At 46.1% G+C, this 13,263-nt stretch overlaps 1 protein-coding gene across 2 annotated transcripts in view; it reads right to left on the bottom strand.

Moving 5' to 3' along the window:
• Positions 1-13,263, bottom strand: part of MRPS22 (mitochondrial ribosomal protein S22) — a 225,757-nt gene that overhangs the window by 142,823 nt on the left and 69,671 nt on the right. Inside the window, exon 1 of one of the 2 annotated variants that reach the window (XR_014824022.1) lies at positions 6,781-7,048. The exons of the other annotated variant lie outside the window; for it this stretch is intronic. The gene's annotated coding sequence lies outside the window, so the exon portion shown is untranslated. Of the gene's footprint in view, positions 1-6,780; positions 7,049-13,263 lie in introns of those variants that run through there. 2 annotated transcript variants of the gene reach the window in all.

The following is a 13,263-nucleotide window of genomic DNA, read 5'->3' as shown; positions in this document are numbered from 1 at the left end:
AGCACAATAGAAAAAGAAAGAGAGAAGGCAGGAGTTCCCATCGTGGCTCAGTGGTTAATGAATCCGACGAGGAACCATGAGGTTGCGGGTTCGATTCCTGGCCTTGCTCAGTGGGTCAATGATCCGGCATTGCCATGAGCTGTGGTGTAGGTTGCAGATGCGTCTCAGATCTGGTGTTGCTGTGGCTCTGGCGCAGGCCAGCAGCTGCAGCTCTGATTAAACCCCTAGCCTGGGAACCTCCATATGCCGCAGCAGTGGCCCAAGAAATGGCAAAAAGACAAAAAAATAAAGAAAGAGAGAAGGCAGAATGAAGGAGGAAGAGGAGAGGGAAGGAGAGAAGAGAAAAGAGGAGGGGAGGGCAGGGAGAGGAGAAAAGGGGAGAAACAGATTTATTGATACTCCAACAAGAAAGAGACATGACCGTTTGGACTGGGCTCCATCCCACCCACCTCCTACTACATCTCTTCCTGTTAGGGTAAATTTTTGGAGAAAAAGTACCTATAATTAAGCTAACAGTTTTGGTTCTGCTCCAAATGTCTGAAATATTCTCTCATTACTTCTTGACTGGTTCAAGAATCCCAGACATGTCACTGTAGTCTAAGATTCACAGATGATGGGAAGAGCATCAGTTCAAAGGACATGGGGCCATTTCTGGACTTGAAGATAGCCCATTTCTCGATTCTATGACATCCTTTCCATATTGGAGTTTGCTAAGTCATCCTGAGGGGCCAGGCTTGACCCGGTTCCTGGTGTGGATCAACACAGAGTAGGTACCTATCCATATTTGTTGATAGAACAAGAGGAAGGAATGAAGTAGAGATTCCAGAAACGAGTCTCTGGTGTGGCCTAATGACTTGGCTGCAACCTAGCCTATCTTTGGTTCCTGTCTGTGACACTAAGACCTCTGCCCCTTCTGACTTGAGCCCTGTATCAGAGACACTCACAATCCCAGGAGGACTGAGGGGCCAGGTTGATTTTAGGATGGGAGATGGCATCAGGCTGGTAGCATCACAGCACTTCTGGGAGGACCTCCCTTGAAGACAGACTCAGGTTCTAAGTCTTGGTAAAGAATTATCTTGGTCATTGAGATCCCAGAAGAAAATAATGGGGGAAACTGGAGGAGATTCTAATGGAGTCATGGGTCTTTAAGTGTTTCTCCATGGTCACGTTTTTTTGATATGGAATCACATGCTTTGATAAGGAACAGCCCCAGGAGGCACTGGGGCAATGAACTCATCTTGCTCTCCAGCTGCCTTTTCAGAAGAACCTTTATTTTCTTCTACCAAAGCAATGTTATATATGTTGAACTAAAATATTTCTCTGTTGATGGAGCTAAATGCCCTATCACAGACAAGATCCACTCGTCTGATTTGAGGAAAGGTCAGTAAGTAGAGAATAGCTTAAATGGCAATAAGGCCATGGGAGAAACTGATTAAAGTCATACACACGTGCAGTTACAGACCAAAGTTTAAAAAAGAAAAAAAAAACTCCCCTTGGAATGAAACCAAATGATCTCCTGGATCCTTAAGTGAAGCGATATTGTTCCAATTTTTCCTTTATCAGACAAAAGAAAAGGTCTTTCCCCATAGCCTTTTGACATAGAGCTAATTTAAAGAAGATTTGGGAGTATGATGCAGGATCAGATGCCTTCATAGAATTCCTTGCTGTTTTCATTTGAAATCTCTCATTTATACTCAAATTTCCAATTGGAAATTTAATGACTTTTTCTTTAAGGGAAGTTGGCAAGCTGAGTTAGTTTAAATACAAATCTCCCAAAGGTAAAAAGATCAGACATCATTGTAAAAATAGAAAATATTCCCATTGTCCTTTTGAGATGTTTCTCCTAAAAGACGTGAGGATGTTTCTGAACAGCAGATGCGTTTTGGTAAAACAAAGTTGAAAAATATGTGAAACTCTTGACATTGGAATTACTTCCTGAGCTGTGTCAAGTTATGTGGCTGCCCGGGGTAACTGAGACCATTCTATTTGTGGCCATTCTATTCTAATTGCATCAACTCAGTGGAAAATGCCCTAGTAACAGAAACACTTGTCATCTACTGCCTGCTTCCCACTGCCACTCCAGGCAAGTCCTCTACCCTCCAGGCCTCAGTGTCCCCATCTGTCAAATGGGGAGGCTGGTCCAGAACCTTTTAGTGTATGTGTCTTTTTAGGGCCACACCCACAGCATATGGAGGTTCCCAGGCTAGTGTTCGAATAGGAGCTGTAGCTGCCGGCAAATACCACAGTCACAGCAATGCGGGACCTGAGCCAAGTCTTCGACCTACACCACAGCTCATGGCAACACCGGATCCTTAACCTACTGAGTGAGGCCAGGGATAGAAGCAGCGTCCTAATGGATACTAGTCAGGTTCATTAACCACTGAGCCATGACAGGAACTCCTGGTCCAGAACCTTTAGGGGCTCCATAAGCATGGACATTCTCCAAGTGTATGGCATATTAACGTATCAAATGAGTTTCGCATTCAACTGTTACAGACCTTGTTTTAAAACTAGCAAAATATCCAATTGTTTATTAATTTCTCAAATCAGACATGGTCATCCACTGCAATCAAGTAACAACCAGTCTTCCACTGGCAGCCCAAACTGCCCTGAGATGAGTTGTTTCAATACCTCTGTCCTGCCCAGCCTGGGAGGAGCACAATTCAACAACTTGATTATGGTGAAGCATAGAGAAAAATGCCCTTCTGTAAAGAAAATGGACTAAGCATTGTTTTGTCCTGGCAGCTCAGCATGTGGCATGTCTTTTTGGCAAATACAAATGCAGGAATGGTCTTTACCACCCTTTTAACCTGAGGGCTCCCTGAGCATTTAACCTCCCTTGAAAGCCTGTGGGGTCTTGTGTGTGCCTAGCTCCTAAATCAGGGCCTGACAAAACGCAGAGAAACTGTAAGGAATAAATGAGATATGCTGAAATGGCCAGCCCAGGTCCTTGTGAGCAGAGGCCGCTTCATTGTTTATATAGAAGATCAGGGAAGAAATTTGTTAAGAAGACAGGGAGGTGGCTGGGAAAGCTGTTTTAGAGCTAAAGCTCAGAGAGGTCATGGACATGGCTTAGATTATAATTTTTTTTATTATTTAATGGATGTATTTGTCTACTCAGACTTTACTGCTGGTGGGTGGGAGGAAGGTGCTGATGGGAATCCAGCGAACCCTCTTCCTAAGGCTTCCTCTGATACCACCCAGGACAGTTGATGCCAAGATGTCTGAGGACTTCCTCGCAGTGTGTCCCATCCAAGGGTATATAGGACAGACGTGAAATATCCTTTCTCTTCTGTCTGCACAGCTCCAGAGCACACAGTCATTGAAGTCATGGGAGCGTCATGTCCTGAGGTGACTGTGTGCACATGCGTGTCCCCCTCAGGGGCCTAGCACAGTGCTTCTTCAGGGGACAGGATGGAACAGAGGACAGAATAGAACAAGGGCTTCGGAGGTGGGTGGGGCTGGGATCCTAGGGATTGGGGGTAGATTTTGCTAAAGACCCTTAAGATATTGACAAGCTGCTTAATCTCTCATCTGTAAAGAAGGGAGACGCCATCCTCCTGCACAGGCTCGTACCTAGATCTTCACAAACCACTGAGACATGTCCCATTCTTTCCTGTCTTTGCGATCCGGGCCCGTTTTACACTGAACTCTCCAGGCCCTCACACCAGGCTCTGTTCTCCCCCACAAACACAAGGAACACATTTTCTTTGTCCTTCCAAAGCAGTCGAGCAAGTCCATGCAAATGACCTCTGACCTCACATGGAGTGGAGTCAGGGGTAATCACGCTCACCCTGCACCCCCATCAAGAGACGCCCAGGCACTGTGCACACAGGAGGGGAGAGTTGGTTCGAGCGGAGGAGTCCAGGGCAAATGTTAGGACAGAACAGACAGGACCTCAAATCGGTTTTGCCACTCAGACACCAAGGATCCTTGAGTCCTGACAAACCTGGCCTTTTCAGACCCTGCCGATGATGACTGGGGTTGGGAGAGTCAGGTTAAATTTCCTGACCTGCTAGTCCCAGCCTGACGGGGGCCTTTTCTCATTCAAACCACAAATCCCAGAGAGGGTCGCCCGTGTGTGTGTGTGTGTGTGTGTGTGTGTGTGTGTGTGTGTGTGTGTGTAAGCACCCATGTGCAGATGCACACGTCTGCACATGGATACAACAAACATGCCAACTTCTCAGGCCAAAGCTAGTTTCTACCTGTTAACAAAAATTGGTGGTGGTGGGGGGGAACGTGGCAAAGATAACCCAAAATATATTTGCCCTTAGTGATTATTTGAAATGGAATCAGAAAATCTGCTTCAAATATAAGAAACACCTTTGTGAAACAAGAGCTTTCAAAAAAACCCTCAACTTTCAAGAATTCCCTGATAAACTGATCAAACAAGAATATTAGAGGCCATAAAATACGGCAATAGACTGAAATATTAGGCACAGAAGTTTAGAATATAGCTTCTTAATTTACCAATATCAATCAGATGATGCTTTTAATTGCCTTCAATAAATACAAGAGCTAACATTAAAATCAAGACTCACATCATCCCTTTCTGGTTCTGTACTTTCACTTTGTGAGGTACTTTCTCATCGGGTACCTAGCAAGCTTCTTTTGCAGGCACTCCATAATGTTAGCTGATCAAATTAGTATGATGGAAAATGGATGCCATATTCTCATAAACATTCATATGTAAGGTCTGAACTCGGAGGCCAGAGTACATCTGCACTGACGCTGAAAAACCGCTGGTTTTGGACTGTCCCCTCAGCCTCATTTTCTAACATTGTGGGACAGCAATGTGTTTTCCTAAAAAAGCCAATTAATTTTAGAGAAAACTCACCTTTTTTTTTTTAACTTGGCCCATGAGAGACATCAGTCTACCTAGGTTTCAACATCAGCTGTGAGGAAGATGAAGAACAAAATCCTCATTTCTGGTGCGCTCCTGATGTTGGAAAAATATCAACTAGCGAGCATTATTAGCTATCTTTGAGTTGACAAGAATGCAGGATTAAGTTTCTTTAAGGCAATTACACTTTTGATGACCCCTCTGCATATAAAACATGTTAGCTAATGGGGGTGCAGAGGGGCAGGCTTAAGTGTTTGATCAGGAAATCCTGCGTGAGCATATTGGATGGAAATTTGATTAGTAGCCTTAGTGACGGGCGATCAGATCCTCCGGGTCTGCACAATCAGATCTGGCAGCACTTGCCTTCTTGCCTCTTTGAAGGAGGCGAACATTTGTACAGAATCAAGACAGTGCTGGATCCTTGATTTTTTTTTTTTTTTCTGGGTCCTTTTCTTTAAGTTATTGCAGACGAAAGCCTAAAAAGTACCTTTTATTTTCTTTCAACAATGTGTTTGCAGTTACCTTCATGTTGAAGAATAAAATAAAAATCGGCCTTTCCCTGAAATGTTGAGGTCAGAGGAAGCAGAAATGAAAAATCGACAGAGTCAGAAGGGACCTAAGAGAACACCCTTGTGAGAATAAGGGCAATGCTGACAACACTCACACAGCACGTATCACACACAGCATGTTGCTGCAAGGATGTCTGTACATTTATTCTCACTATGCCTCTGTCTGACAGAGGAGGAAATTCACATGGTCCGGTGAAGTGACCCAAGGTCATGTGGCTGGGATTTGAACCTGGGCAGCTAGGCTCCCAACCTGGGCTCTCGACCACTCTACACACTCCCCACTTCTGCCTCCTGATGCTATAAGTGGGAAAAACGGAGTTCCCGAGAGAAGACGTGACCCTCCCAAAGTGAATCAGCTGTGATTAAAACTACAACCTTTTAAAATCCTCATCCAGTGTTCTCTTATGACACAAAGTCTCAGCCTTTAAACTTCACCATCCTCCAACAACCTGGACAAACCAGAGTCTGTGCTAGGTGCTTTATATCCGCCACGTCATGCAGTTTTGTAAATGCCCCTCAGAAATGGATGCCATTTCCATTTTACGGATGAAACAAGCTGTGTCTCCGAGAGGTGAGGGGATCTGCTTGTGGTCCCAGAGCAAGAAACAGACATGGGATTTGATCTCACCTCTGTCTCATTCCTGAGTCCTTTCTTTCTCTTTTCCACTTTCTGAGAAAAAAATAAGGCTGGGAAGAAAGAAGGAAAAAAATAATCCCAGCAACATGTGGGGGTCAAACAGGAGTTAAAGCAATGAGTTTGCATTGCGCAAATTTAATGCATTTGTTTAGCATGAGGAATAGGATTTCATATTAGGTGTACTGTATTTAGTTAAACCAACAGATATTTTCCATGGGTCTGATCCCCTACATCCAGGTGAGGCATGGCATTAACAAGCAGTCGTGGCCAGACTTAGCGTTTAAAAGATGCATTAAAAAAAGATGCGGAAAAAATTTTTTTAAAAAAACAAAAAAACCAGTCACACGTACACAGGCACACACACACCACACAGTCTATGTTTCACTCTTCTTTTTTTATATGGACTCCAAGGTCCCCAGATCCCCCTTCCACTGTGAACTATAAAATTATGGATACATTTACAAAGGAAATGAAACAAAACAATCCTGAAATCTCTCACTAAAAAAAAAAAAAAAAAAAAAAAGCGATCAAGGTTAAGTTCTGGCATCAGATTGACCCTGAGTCACAGAAAAGTCAATTAATTGTGATGGCCATCATGGATCGATTATATTGAGAAATCTCCGACATGACTTCAGCTCAGCAGGCTGACAGGGAGACGCACATCAAATGCGCCAGCTCTTTCTAAGGGAGAAACAACAGGGGCTGGGGGACCCACAGGCACAGCAACTCACCTCGGACAGTGCAGTCCCGGCACTCAGGGAGATGCCATACGTCCCTTCCTTGGCTGGGAAGCTGGATTCTGCCGTTTTAAAATGTCTTGCTCCTTGTAAGTTCATAATCATGCGCGTGAACTATATTTTTTAAAATGCAATACAAAAACAGCAACTTGGTTTTTTTTTACAGAGGGAAGGGGGACACATATAGTTTAATCCATATCCAAGTGAATCAAATTTGTTTTCTTCCAGTTTCAGTGTCTCTTTTTCCTTTGAAATTTTTTATCTACAATAAAAATAATTCAGAGAGGGTGGATGGCAAAAGGCTCTCCTAGTCCAGTCACCCAGAGAGAACCACCATTAACAGTGTATTTTGTTCTAGACATTTTCAGCCTAATAAATGATTATAATCATTGGGCATAATTAAAATTGTTACATTAATTTTTGAAAAAGCATCGTTGATATTTTTTCTGATTATACAATCAATACATGCCCTTACAGGAAATTCAGGGTAAGTAAATAGAATACTATGGAGAAGAAAATCAAAGTTACTTTGAGCCTACTCCTGGGCAGGAAGCCCTCTTAATGGGAAGCCCTGGGCTCTCAACTGCTCTCCAGCCCCTGGATCTTTAACTCCAGAACCTGGCCATCCCATCTCTGTGTCCTGGGACAGGGGATGAGGGGGGCTGTCCTTATATCAATTCTCCAAACGTCCCCACCACCAAGTCCAGGCTGCCAGCCCACAGCCCTGGGACCGCACACCCACTCTATGGCTGTTCATCTTCTTAGCTACTTAATGTCAAAATATTCATACTTGTTTTTGACTTATTAGCTAATGTCCTTTGCCGGCCACCACCCCCCACTCCGCCACATACCCCATTTTAAATATTATGGTCCTAATTACGGCAGATGATTGCTGAATGACCAAACAGGGCGGACAGACCGTGATCACACTCCGGAGGCCCAGCCTCTCTCTTACAAAATGGGACTTTTTTTTTTTTTTTTAACACCATCCAATGATGTCACCCGTTTGCGGTTTCTCTGGGACTTTATTAAAATGTTTGTGACGGAGCCAATGTAAACCATCCTAAATCCAACACAGAGCTGAAAGGACTGATTTTAGGGAATGTGAAGATATGGATCATTGGGCCTGTCGAAGCCCCATCTTGAGCCAATTATTGGTGTCATCTTGAGCCAATTTAATCAATCCAAGAGGGATTGGGGGTAGAAGGGGGCGCGGGCAGGGGTTGTGTGCGTTGGTCAAATGTGCTGGCTCAAATGTGTGTGTCGTGAAAGCAACTGAGCCCCAGCTTTGTGGATTTCAGTTACTGCTTTAACCTGCACTGTCATCCCCGGGTACCCGCTTGTGTGCCCAGGTTCAGCCTCATTATGAAGTTTGTTTGAAATCATTACACGGTGCTGGCCCAGGTTTGAGAGAAGAAGCCCCCGAAAGTCTCCAAGGCCACTTCTCCTTAGGGAGGCAATGTCAGGAATGCAGAACCTACCAGACACGACGGATAACTAAGCCACTGAGGGGACCCAGGGAAAACAGCCCAATGTGTGTTGGGTGTCCAGACAGGCTGGACCGAAAAAGGGCCTTGAGCAGGCAGAGTGGGATGCTTAGAAACAGAACCCAGCCACCAAGCAGCCTTATGTACTTACCTATTGTTGAGGTATTCCTTTTTTTTTTTTTTTTAAATTGAGTATCCAGCACTACAAATCATAAACTGTTTTCTTTACTTAAAAAACATTAACTGGAAAGAAAAGACTCAGAGTCACCAGCACCAGACATATCTGGTCATGTCAAGAGCTGAAGCAACAGCAACTTCAACTTTTTCACTCGAGTTTTGAATGGGTGATGCAAATACAGGTAAGACACACAGAAAATTATATTTTTTCTTTACAAACCCAGAGAGGATGGTTGATGTCTATGGCATGCAATTATTACTATTATTTTACTTATTCATATATTATTTCTATTTTTCCATGCCCCGGAAAGGATGTAAGGAGGTGGTCCCCAGAGCTGACATCTTTAATTAGCAGCTCCATCCTCTTGCCTGGGTTTTCCTCCCCATCTAGGCTTCAAAGGGCTGCTGCTCCCACCTCCCCAGGGGCAGCTCTTCACATTTTTTTTTTATGATATAAAAAGAGTGTAGGCTGTCGAGTGTGTGTGCTTTGTGTGTTTTGATGGCTAACATCCATGAGTATGCTCAGTCACTTCTCCAGAACCGGCTATTTGTCTTGGATATAGCGCAGGGCAAGCCTGCGTGGTTTGGAATGGTTACCACGGCAGTGAGCCTTGTCACAATGCACCTCTGTGCAAGCTTGGGGCCCTTAGAGCGGAATGTGGGCCGATAACACAATTGTTTTCAACACACGAAATTGACGAGAAAGGCCCTCTTGAGTTTTGGAATGCATGCTTGCTGTCAGTTCACAAAGGAGGTATCCACGAAGGAATACGAGTCAGACGAAGGAATACGAGTCAGACGACCGCCTTGATGTTCCCAAATTTAATCACTTTAAAGACCCTGCCTTTCCATCATTGTATTATTTTCAGAAAACAATGGATGTTAAATTCATCTCTTCCCATCATATGCAATGTGAAAACTGGATTAAAACTGACTTTTCTTCTATTTTTACTTGTTTCCAAAGACTTTGGTTGCTAAACTTGTAATTTCTGTAAACCTAATGGGCTTCTGGGACAATACAGGAGCCACATTTACACTGAATGTGTTCAAAGCAAATCCTAAAGCAACTTTTAACAGTTGCCACCTCCAAGGAAAGGGTAGGAAATGCAATTCTGGGATGGGCCGACTTGGTCTCCAAGTCAGTATCTCCACTTGAGGATGTGTTAGCTGTTTAGAAGCCAGGCTAATCCTACCTTTAAGTTACGGAAGGAAGCGGATTTTAGATTCTGAGACTCAAGGTGGGTCCTCTGAGCACAGGGATCAAATGCTCTGTTGCTTTCAACAAGCAAATGCTACTGCCTGTCTCAAGACGGAGGCCGGTTGGGACTGCAGGGTTTATAAACAACACTCTGCTATTTATTGGAGCTGCCCACCCGAATCCAAATCTTCCTCTCTTCAATAGCGGCCTATTTACCACAGTTTAAACGGGTTCTGCAGCCCTGCCTGGGTCTGCAATTTATTACTTGCACAGAGAGCTCAGACCCAGAGTTTAAATGTCCCTAGTTGAAAGTTTATACCAGTCAGGACAGAAAATTATTCTCTCTGCCTAGGTTGAAGCACATTACTTCTTTATTGAATTAATTATGATAAGGATCATAACTTTAAACGAGGGGTGAGGTGCTGGCTTTCCGCTGGGATTGCTTGGAGCAATTTTCATCCAAGCATTTTTGTGGAGTTATTGAGTCTGGCAGGTCTGAACTTTGGAGAGGAGTAACTTTCTCCAGAACTTGAAAGGGCTTGGACATTGATCCAGGCAAAGCTGTACCAGATTCCATGTTTTGAGACAGGGAAATTTGCACTGCATGCTGAACAAATAACTGCGGGACCGGATGAAAGACAGCTTGGGAACTCCTCACGTGGCCTCAGACTTGGCCTTGCCCTGGTGGAGTTGGCCCCGGGAAGGGCAAGGGACAGACAGGGACAGACAGGTCCCTGGAAAGCCCATCTTTCCCTTCCTTCTAATCTTCCAAGCCCAACCAGGGCTGCAGGCTGTGCAAGCAGTGGGCCAGTCCAGATGCACAGAGGATGGGGGTGGGGGCGGGGGCGCGAATGGCAAAAGACACTAGCTCTGAGGTCAAGTGGACTAGAGTCTGATTCTGCTTTTGCCACTCTGTAGTCTTATAACGAGAGGAGTGACCCTTCACTTCTTTGTTTCACTCCACGTCCCTGGATGATTTTAAAAAGTGTGTTTATGTATAATATATATTATTATAGAATGCATAATTTTTTTTTCTTTTTTGGCTGCCCCATGGCACATGGAGTTCCCATTCCAGGGATCAGATCCAAGCTGTAGTTGCAAACTAAGTTGCAGCTGCAGCAATGCCAGATCCTTAACCCACTGTGCTGGGCTGGGGATCAAACCTGCATCTTAGTGTTCCCAAGATGCTGCTGATCCCATTGTGCCACAGCGGGAACTTCAGAATGCATAGACATTTTGTGCAGGCACACACGTGCACACACACACACACAAACACACCTAGCACTTAGTTGGGACTTATTTAAAGGTAGTCATGATTAATACTGTCATTATTATCAAGAAAATGGAGAAGTTAAGCCACACCAATATCTCATATCTCTTTCAGCTAAAATCTCCCCACTCCCACCCAGGTGACCAAGCAGTGTGGGTCTCTGCTGCCAGCCCAGGCCTCCATGCAACCAGCTGGACTGAACTTAAGGCTGTTCTCTATCTCTCCCCCCATGTCCCCATCCTCCAGGTTCAGGGGTGCTGCCCAGGCTCCCAAGGGCTGTGACCATGCCTGGAAGTCTCCCAGACCAGCCCCACCAGCCTTGGTCTTGGTCACCCCTTAGGAGCAGGCCTCGTCAGGAAGGAAGGGGGCCTCCTTGGCAGGCCTTCAGCATTATGAGCGGGCTCAGGTGGAATAAGTCTGGTCTGTGGCTCAGAATAGGGTGACTGGATAATTCACTATCCAAATCAGGACACTCCAAACAGTGAAATGGGGGCACCAAAAAAGAATTTTTCTGGGACCACACATATACTCAGCGCTATGTTGGCCCCTGGGATGTATGGCTACCCATTCTCAGACCACTCTGGGCCTGAGACCGACTCCCCTACCACAGAACTGTAAAACAACCTTCCTTTGGAGTTCTCGTTGTGGTGCAGTGGTTAACAAATCCGACTAGGAACCATGAGGTTGCAGGTTCGATCCCTGGCCTTGCTCAGTGGGTTAAGGATCTGGTGTTGCCGTGAGCTGTGGTGTAGGTTGCAGACGTGGCTCGGATCTGGTGTTGCTGTGGCTCTGGCGTAGGCCGGGGGCTACAGCTCCGATTCGACCCCTAGCCTGGGAACCTCCATATGCCACAGGAGCACCCCTAGAAAAGGCAAAAAGACCAAAAAAACTAAAAAAAAAAAAAAAAGAAACTTTCTTTAATATAACCTATACTAAGTCTACCTTTCAGAATGACCTCTTGACCTCTCAAGGCCATGTGGTCTGGCAAGCCTCTGGACAGCCGGCCCCAGCTCCCAGTCAGGCATGGTTTACTCAGTGTTCAGTTTCCCTTCACTGTTTCTGATGGGTGAGCAACTCTGGAGAAGGGGCTGATGGGGCCCAGCATCTAGGTCACCTCTTGGGACTTAGAGGTGTGCGTTGGGAGGCCCTGGCTCATTGCATCCCCCGCCAAGGCCTTGGTGCCTAGGCCACATGTGCCCCCAGTGTGCTCTTCCGCCACCCAGGTTGACCTCAGCAGACTACCGACTGCCTTGGCAGCCACCACGGGTGAGCAGTTACGGTCACTTGGTCCTCACTCAGGCTCTCGTGTGTTACCTTTTGGAGCTGCACTGGGATCCTACAGGTGTTACAACTGACTGAGGCTTGCTCTAGGATGAAAAAGGACAGCATGTGCACAGGTATCCTATCAGGTCCAAAAGCCAAAGCAGTTTCTTTATGGATCTGTTGCAACAGTCCCACCTGACAGTCCATCCTCCCCGGTGTCCCCAGCAAGCAGCCATCCTGCCTGGCTGGGAACATGCAGTCCATGGTCCTCACCCTTGGGGCCCTGCCCTTCATGACCCAGGCCAGGGTCCTGAGACCTAGCCCCCTCAAAAGTAGTCTGAGAGAGGAGCTTACGATCCCAGGAGCTCAAACCAGCACGTCCTGACCAAGCCGATTCCATTTTAGAGAGGTTTTATTTCTGTTCCTTCCAAGGGGCTGCACACCCTCAGGTCAGCACTCAGAGATGTGCCTGTAGCAGGTCCGACAGCATCCAGAGCCAGGCCTACCAGCGAGTTGGGAGTTAGCTGATCAAGTGGCCAGTGAGTGGAGTGGCCTTGGGCTCCACTCTGCTCAGCTGGCAAGCCCATTGGACATCTACCCTGAGGCCTGCAGGCAGGACACAAACACTACTGACACAATGGCCCTTCCCCGTGCCTTCCTCTCTTGCCCCCAAAGTGCACTTTTCAACCCACAATTCATACGCACACCCTCTTTGGAGCCTACATGATTTGGGTTATTGGAGCCCTCTCTGAATGGACTGATCTCTGGTTTTAATCTGTCAAAAGGAGGGAACCACAGCTGGGATCACGGCAAGGTCCAGGCACAAGGACAGCAAGCAAGGGCTGGACCCAGGTGGTCTGGTCAGCAGCCTGCCCAGCCCACCCCTCACTCCCTCAGGGCCAGGACCCTCGGGCCTCCCAGGCCATGCCTCTGTATGAGGAGGGTCCCTTCCTCCCCACAGGACTGGCCAGGGGTGAGTGGGGGACAAATATCAGATTTCTCAGCTTCCTGCTCTGCGGGGCAGATGACAAGATTATTACCTCTCAGAGGGGGTACAGGCTGAAAATATCAACAGGTTCCAG

The sequence above is a fragment of the Sus scrofa genome, chromosome 13 (genome assembly GCF_054392235.1).
Source record: "Sus scrofa isolate SSC_HxYL_T2T_F1_AM1 chromosome 13, Sscrofa_HxYL_maternal_Yorkshire_Landrace_v2.0, whole genome shotgun sequence".
NCBI lineage: Eukaryota > Metazoa > Chordata > Mammalia > Artiodactyla > Suidae > Sus > Sus scrofa.
Note: the sequence above shows the minus strand (reverse complement) of the source record. Positions and strands in the feature narration are given on the sequence as shown.